General features: G+C 46.4%; 1 protein-coding gene across 2 annotated transcripts in view; it reads left to right on the top strand.

Annotated features, from left to right (window-relative positions):
* The first annotated feature begins 3,666 nt into the window (after positions 1 to 3,666).
* LOC103396610 (uncharacterized) overlaps positions 3,667 to 8,197 on the top strand; it is a 65,793-nt gene continuing 61,262 nt past the window's right edge. Inside the window, exon 1 of one of the 2 annotated variants that reach the window (XM_025066172.1) lies at positions 3,667 to 3,882. The gene's annotated coding sequence lies outside the window, so the exon portion shown is untranslated. The remainder of the gene's footprint in view (positions 3,883 to 8,197) is intronic. The other variant, XM_025066171.1, reaches the window with a different exon arrangement.

Below are 8,197 nucleotides of genomic sequence, written 5' to 3'. Positions count from 1 at the left end.
GGCAAGTCTCCCCTCTACACACACCCTGCCCCCCCCGTCTGTCTTCCCCACACTCACACACACTCACACTGACACACTGACACACACTGACACACTCTGGCCAGTGGATAAAACAGTCCTTTCATGCTGTGTTTCTATAATAGAAAAAGCTCAGCCTTTCTCTCTCTCTCCCTCTCTCTCCCTCTCTCCCTCTCTCTCTCCCTCTCTCCCTTACTCTCTCTCTCCCTCTCTCTGAAGCCAATCTACCTCCCATTCTAATGCTGGCACAAATACACATTCTTCTGTGGCCTGCGTCTCCTCGCTCCTTCAAAGTCCTCCTTCTGAAGCCAATCTACCAGAGCTGTGGAGAAATGGAACAGGAGCAGGTGTAATGACCCACCTATCAGCTCCATGAAAAGTCTGTGTGCAGACACGTGTGTGTGTGTGTGTGCGTCACAGTGGTGGGGTGTAATTCTTCCCTTAACTGATAAGGACGGACGCTAATGACTTTATGAAAAGGGATCGAGGTGATGACGACGATAATGATGGAAACGGTTTGATTAACGTGAAAACAATCTGGTTGTTGTTGATGACGGCGTTGATGCTGACGATGGTGTTTGAAGGTGGCACAGAGTTGCCTGCGTTCATGCCTGATATCTAGAAGATCATTGGTTCGAAGCCCAGTGGTGACGGATAGTCTTTCTCTGTGGCAGTGTTTCCTCATCTTTCATCTGCAGCGCCCCCTTTGGTGCACAGGACAATTGTGGAGACTGGAAAGCCCCCTGGAAAGAGATTTATTGTAATCAGAAAAAAAAGTTCTAGAGTCTGAATTATTGAGTCGAGACAGAAGTCAGTGACGTGGGATTGGACTCAGTTAGAACTGAGTTAAATCTTGAACTGGTTTGAAGTTTGAACTTCTACGGCATCAACAAAAACACAAGGTTTTGACTTTGAAAAAAAAATGCTGCAGATGCTCACGTAGTGTAAGGTTATGGTAACACCTTCAGGAGTCAAGATCAGGAGTGGAAAAATGCTGCAGATGCTCACATAGTGTAAGGTTATGGTCACACCTTCAGGAGTCAAGATCAGGAGTGAGGCGTTCAAAGACATCCTCGTGCTGCAGGTCCAAAATAGCAGAGGCCAAACCAGAGGCAACTGGAAAAAAAAGAATAGAAAACTAGTAACAGACGTCTCTGCAGACTTCAGGTTCAGACTCTGTCCGTCCGACCGTTCTTTCTTTCATCCGTCCGTCCATCTAAAGACAGGAACTTACGATGCCCATTCCATTATCTGGATCACTTTTGACTTGAAACCTCAAACAGCCGTCAAATTTGTCTAAGTCGGAACGAAGCAGTGCTCCCAAACTAGTTTGTCTTTGAAAAGTAGCTCAGTTTTCTGTTTTTCATTTTTCATTTCTTCTCTGTATACTGTCGTACGTCATGCTCCACTTTAGCGGTAGCACATCTCTCCTTATTGTCGGTGGCACTTGTAAGGAGCTAGCTAGTTCATATGTTAACCTGCACCCCCTTTTACAGCTCCCCTGAAGTGCTCTGGCGCCCCCCAGGGGAGTTGGAACTCACAGAAAATGGGTGTAGTAAACCAAATAACAGTTCTTTTTCTGGAACTCTAGGCTTTTAAGCCCCGTCTGACGCCTCCCTGGTGCATCCTGGGTTGTCCAGTACAGATGTATGGCTGTAGTAACGTATAGATAATAATAACACGGTGGAACAGAGGAGCGGCTGACAGCCGGGACATTAGACATGAGACAGGAGTGGGAATCACTTCACAGAAGAAGTTCCAGGTATTTTCTGTCAAGACAACAACCACGGAGCAACAATAAACATGACGGATGAGAGACATAAAGGGACTGTGCCACTGTACGAGCAGCTGTATTACACTTTCTGTAAAAAATAATTTCTATTGCACGTTCTTTTAATCCACCTTTGTTGACTGTAATGAGCCCATTGTTTCCACTCAGCCAGCCACGGGGTCGGTGAATATTATATGCTTAATATGCAAATTCTGATGCACTGACACTCAAGGCCTGGAGCAATGAGATGTTTAAAATTAGGATCCACTCTCGTCTCGCCTCCGCGTGGTTTGTTACGGCTGTAAAATAAAATTCAAGCTGCTGTTTGCGGCGTTTACAGCCGCCGCTCGTCTGCAGCGGTGACTTCTTTGTTTGTATCACTTAGTTTGTAGTCGGCGCTGAATAAACACGCAGTGGTACAGACTGTCCCCGCTGTCGCCGCAGATGATGGATGGATCCTGGAAGGCTATCGATGTGGCGCTTTACTCCTCATGAATTCAGCAGAGATGATAAGTGTTCTGGGATTTTTATGTGCCAATTAAAAAGGTGCATAAATACTGTGGGATGGAAACACACGTCATGACTGATGTAGTGGTGTTTCTGTGCAGGATCGTTCAGGATACAGCCAGACGTTTTGATCAGAATGTATTTATACCTCAATAAGGGTTTAAGCCTTTTAGAATCCGGCCTTTATTTACAGTGTGTGAGTGAATTAGTGTTCAGAAGAAGCACTTTGTTTGACAACCTGAATGTTTTCTCTGGGCCACGATCTCAATCCTCTGGAAATTTCATCAAAATCCATCTTTAATTTTTTTGAGTTACCTACCAAAAATAGACTTTAAAAAAAATCAAAACAAATAGAAAAAAACAGAAGGCCTGAGTTGAAGTATCGGTCTGTCAGCAGTGGATGTCAGCCAGGATCAGAACTAGCAGGGATCCAGGCCAAACATCCTTGAAATTCCTCCATTTGACCTTAAGTAGTCCAGGGTGTGAGATGATTTTCACCTGGACACAGATGGTTGGTGGATTAAGAAAAAGGTGAAACCCAGAGTGCTGTAATATTACTGACATTATTACTGAAGGATAGATGTTTCAGAGATAGAAGATAAGCGAAAGCTAAAGATGAAACGGGGCTAATAGCTTTGAAAATATTCAAGTTTAAAATAAAAATATAGAATAAATCAAATATTTAATGTTAGCACTGCTATAACTTTAGTAAAAGGCCAGAAGGTTCCAAGAAACGGAACGTAAACATAACATAGTTTAGCTCAAAAAATAGTTAGTCGATCCCAAAAATGTTGTTTATAGGAACAGAAGAATGAACCACAAGTGCCAAACGTACACAACAAATAATTCAGCTTCAGTTTAGTAAGAACGAGCCGAAGGTTAGCTGAAAAAATTAGCCAAAAATACTAGTTATGGTTTAAAATCACTTTCAAAACATGATGTAGATGCAGCTATGGGAGAGAGAGAAAAAAAAATCTGGAAATCAAATTTCAGTATTGACTTTTGATGAGATGATGAGGATGAGGAGGGTGCTGTTGGATGAAGATGAGGAGGTGGAGGTGATTATGACTGATGAGGGACTTAATACCAATAAGAATCACCTCTGAAGGGAGTAAGAGAGAGAGAGAGAGAGAGAGAGAGAGAGGAGGTGATGAAGAGATGGATGGGGTAAAGGGTGAGGATGATGAAGAGGAGGTAGAGACTAGAGAGGGAGGAAAACAGAAATGGTGACGAAGTGATGAAAGAAGGTTGATGTGATGATGAGGAGGATGAAGAAGAAGAAGAGAGGCAAGAGTCAAAGAGAGAGAGGGAGAAAGGGAGGAAGAGTATGTGGGAGAGAGAGGGATGAAAACAGAGAGAGAGATGCAGAAGGCGTGATAGAGAGAGAGAGAGAGAGAGCGTGCGTGAATCAGAAGTCAGAGAGGCAGAGCGAGGGAGAGAGAGAGAGTCAGAGAGGGAGAGAGGAGCGCCGTCACCGTTCGTCCTTCTTCGCCTCAGCTCTGTGACCTGCTGACGCTCGGCGCGGCTGACGGACGAAACCGAGGGAGAAACTTGAGACGATCGCGGTGAGAACCGACCTTCAAAAGGTAAATCCTGACAGAATTAGTGTGAGATCCGACCTGTCACCGTGTGGACGCTTCGTGTTAACGTTGCTGCCGTGTTTGGATGACTGGAGGTCGGGGCTGCTCTCTCTCTCCTCCGCCTGGATCTTTAGGGGATCGCGGTTCTCTGCTCCGTCTGTCTGGCTCTGTGGCATTGGCGTTTGACATTCACTCCAGAAAAATCACGTTTAAATCGGAATCACGACTCACTTTAAGGTTACATTCAGGTGTTTTTTATTTTTTGTGCCAAGAAAACCCATGCGTTTTTCTCTCCTTACAGGCGCGACTCTGTGCGTCTCCGCCACATCTCCACTGGTCTTTACCTCAACGTCTGGGGATGGTTTTTTTTTTTTTTTTTTGGAAACTGTTTGACATTTTAATCCGGAGCATCCTGTCCCTGTAGTCTGTTAGATTATTCTCGGGAGTCCTAATTTCAATCCCCTCGGTGTCCTCTGGCCGCAGCGCGCCTTATGTTACATGTGGGAGTATTTACCCGCTGCCATAATTGCTGTACACATTGATGGATCGATTCCTCCTCATTGATCCGCCTCCATCGACCGGACTCTGGATTTATGGGCCATGTGTGTTTCATTGTGGTAACGCGTTCAGATGACAGCCGAGCTGTCACTTTTGCGGCGCAAATGGGACCGCGTGCGGCGCGATCGTTTTTACGCGCACGCAGCCGTCTGGCGCTGCCCGCGGCTGCGCCGGAGACTGCGCGCGGTCAGTTGGCCGGTGGATTCCCGTGACAGTGACAGAGCGACAGTCACGGTCAGCACCGACACCGCCGGGTGAACATTCTCACCTGAGCGGCTGCGTCTGTGCGGTTTCCTCTGCGGTTCGACGCATCTCTAATGGGGCTGCACGCGCTGCGAGCCGCTCCAGAAAATCCGCCTTAATTGCGTCCATTTATTACATGGGTGTTAATGAGTGTTTGGCTCCAGTGTCTGAAAGTGTCACCGAGGCCGTCGGTGCAGTTCAGCGCGGCGTTTTTTGCGCCTCCTCAGAGCCCGCGGCGCTGCTGGTGCCGCTGTTCTGGTGCGGAACGCATTTGGTCAGATTTACGAGCTGTTTTCTCAGCTTCTATCGATCGTGGCCGCGCGCTGTGTGGTGCACATATAAATATGTTATCAGTTTGACTGTGAAAAGTGAGGTTGTCACGTCTCCCTGTATAATTCCTGGATGCACAGAGAGCGTTTTGATGCACTCCTCTCTGCAGCTGCACGGGCCAGTCCTCCAGTGGAGAGAGCTGCTCTGTGATGGACCGGGCTGGAGCTGCACATAAATATAATGTGATCCATGATTGGACCACACACACACACATACACACATGTAGGGAAGTAAAGAGTGAGATGGGCTTCGAGCCTCTAATGGCTGTGATCACTGTGAGATGTGTGTGTGTGTGTGTTGAGAGCTCATGTTTAATGCATGGCAGTTGCACCAGAGTACATGGGTACAATCAGCTCAGTGTGCGTGAACTCCGTGACTCTGTTTGTATTAGAGGATGTGCATTTTTTATGACGTGTGGACAAGTGCACATGTTTGTGACGCATCCAGATTTCACGTCAGGACGACTGGTGTGATTGGATCCAGGACGATCATGTCATGTCTCTGTGTGAAGACACTGCCAGGAGATGTTGCAGGGGTGTCAATAGAAAATGGAAGGCGGGGGGGGGGGTGGCCAAGCTTTTTATTTTTAAAGGGAGGACGATTGTCATCTGTTACCCACAACAACAACCCTGTATCATTTTCACACAGTCGACGGAGTTGGTGATTGGATGAATCACATTGGCTTCGCCAAAAACAACCTCAGCCAACTCCTGGTCCAGGGGCCACTTCTGGCCCACGGTTCCTCCACCATCAGGCCTGTGACTCATGTCAATAATATTGAACTTTATTTTTCAATTGTTAAAGATATTGGTTTATTTAAAAAAATATATTTGTACCTGCTGTGGACACAGTTATATTATAGTGTTTCTATCAAACAACTTTTGTTTTAGAATATCTGTGGTTACTGTTGTACTAATGTGGTTACAGTTACAGTTAGCATCAGTATCTAAAGCCCAACAAGTCCTTGTGCAGAAACAGCTAACGGTTGGCAAAACATTAATATTAGCATAAAAATGACAAAAAAAAACTAAATAGTTAAATGCTAGGCTAAAAAACCCAAGATTTGACAGTGAAAAAGTGAACCCTGTTAGACTCAGTGATCAGTTTTAGTCTTGTGTTTACATGGAAATATCAGCGTGGCAGAAAACAAGGATGAGGAAATGTTTGGAGACGGGACGTGAGGTTGGACAGATCGCAAGGACAGATAGGACGGACTGGAAAGATGAGTGGGAGACGGGAGGTAAATAGAGAGAAGGAGGAACGGAGTGTGAAAACGGAGCTCACACTCTCAGTGACTTATGCGGGCGATAAAACCGCCTGATGAATCGAAGGTGGGAAACGAGACCGTGTTGTTGTGACAGGACAGGGACATTAGCCGACATCACTGTACGTTACCGTCGACAGTGGAGGAGGAGGTCTGGGACAGATGGGACGGAATCTCGCCATCTATCCAGGGACACAGATAGAGAAGGATGGAGGATCGTCAGGGGGACGTGTTGAAGAAAGGTCGGAGAAACACGCCAGAGGAACACGGACAAAGAGACGAGTAAAAGAACAGCCAGCGTTTGAGTTCTGGCCTTGAATGAACGCCTTCTTTAATCATGATCAACCACCTGTCTCACACAACCTTGTTGCCTCTGCTGCCCAGTGTATCTTGTAAACCTTTGTTAGCATGATAAATGACTGACTATTACATTTTCACACTCTTATAGCTCTCATTATTTAAAGGCTAAATCAAACTCCTTCAGCGAGGTTGTCCCTGAGAACGTAAGCGATGCCTCTGAACACGCTGATCACATCCTTCTACGGCTGGAAATAATGGCTGCACATTCAGCCCCCCCCAAACTCCCCAGGGAAACACACACACAAACACACACAGAAATCATGGCAAATGATCAGTGAGTCTCCATTTCTTTCTTTTGATTCCCGCCTAATGACAATGTAGGACCCCACCCCCGGATGAACACCCATGGGGGCCGTCTCTTTTCCAATGGCGTGTGTGGAAGTCGACTGATGCGTACCATTCGTTAGCTGACAATACAGTGAAATGAATCAGACAACATGGCCTCCCAGGAAGCCTGCTGGAGAACAAGGACATAAACGCTCGGTGCCCAAGACATGAACATTCCCCAGGGGCCTCCACGCACACGGATGATAGAAAGGCTGAATTCCCTTCTTGTGCCGAGCGTTTCAAAGGGAAACGAGACGCTTCCAGGATCTGACACAGACTCATATCAGACTGTTCCACCGCCTGGCTTCACACAGGCCCCGGGTAAATGGATTGAGCTGTGTGAAAGTTTCAGCTGAACGTCTTCCCTCTGGTGTCGGGCGTTTGAAGAGAGGTGTGAAAAGCCCGTGACTCCACAGTGACTCACAGAGCGGACTCTGGGTCACGTCACGTCCAATTATCAGGGTTCATACGGTCACTTCACAACCTCTGTCAGAGCTTTTCTATCTGTCCGTCTATCTGTAAGTAAAACCTCTTCAAAACAAATTAAGCTTAAACGTAGCTATTAGCTAATCACTGTAATTAGCACTCTGATGAAGAAAGTTATCAGAAATAGCCAAAAGGCCCCTCCCTGAATAGATTAAAGATAGCTGATAACTCAAAAAGCTAAACAATAATGAAAATAACCAATAAGAATTATTTATATAAAGTAATAAACACCTAAAGGTAAAACAAAGTTAGCCTTGACGTTATCTTTGTGAAGGAGAAATGGGTTTAGACCTGGTCAGATTAGACTAGAACAGCAACAGAAAGGTTCAAGGGTCCTTAAAATGAGCCTGGAAAGTACTTGAATGTGCTTGAATCCGACCTGGAAACCCCAGTGCATGAACCCTGGATTATTGTGTGAAGCTGAAGGATTTCCATGATTTTATTTTCCATCCGTGTCTTTTCACGGCGAGGCAGCATCAGAGGAGTTAAGGACACGATAACTGGAGTGTAAACTTCCAAAGACAGAGAATTTATGTCAGATTAAGGAGCTCCGACATCCTTCGTGCCTATTGTCCTCCAGCTTAGCGCCGTGTCCCCCGTGTCCCCCTGAAAGGAGGTGAGAGCAGGACACGTTGACCTCCAGGCTGAGCGGCAGTGTATGTAGATGGTGGTGACGTGAGCGGGGGAGAGAGAGAGAGAGAGGGAGGGAGGGAGGGGACGGGGGGTGGGGGGGGAGAGGGGGGGTATTTGGGG

This window comes from Cynoglossus semilaevis, chromosome 20, assembly GCF_000523025.1.
Source record: "Cynoglossus semilaevis isolate Cse_v1.0 chromosome 20, Cse_v1.0, whole genome shotgun sequence".
NCBI lineage: Eukaryota > Metazoa > Chordata > Actinopteri > Pleuronectiformes > Cynoglossidae > Cynoglossus > Cynoglossus semilaevis.
This window is presented reverse-complemented; position numbering and strand designations above follow the sequence as displayed.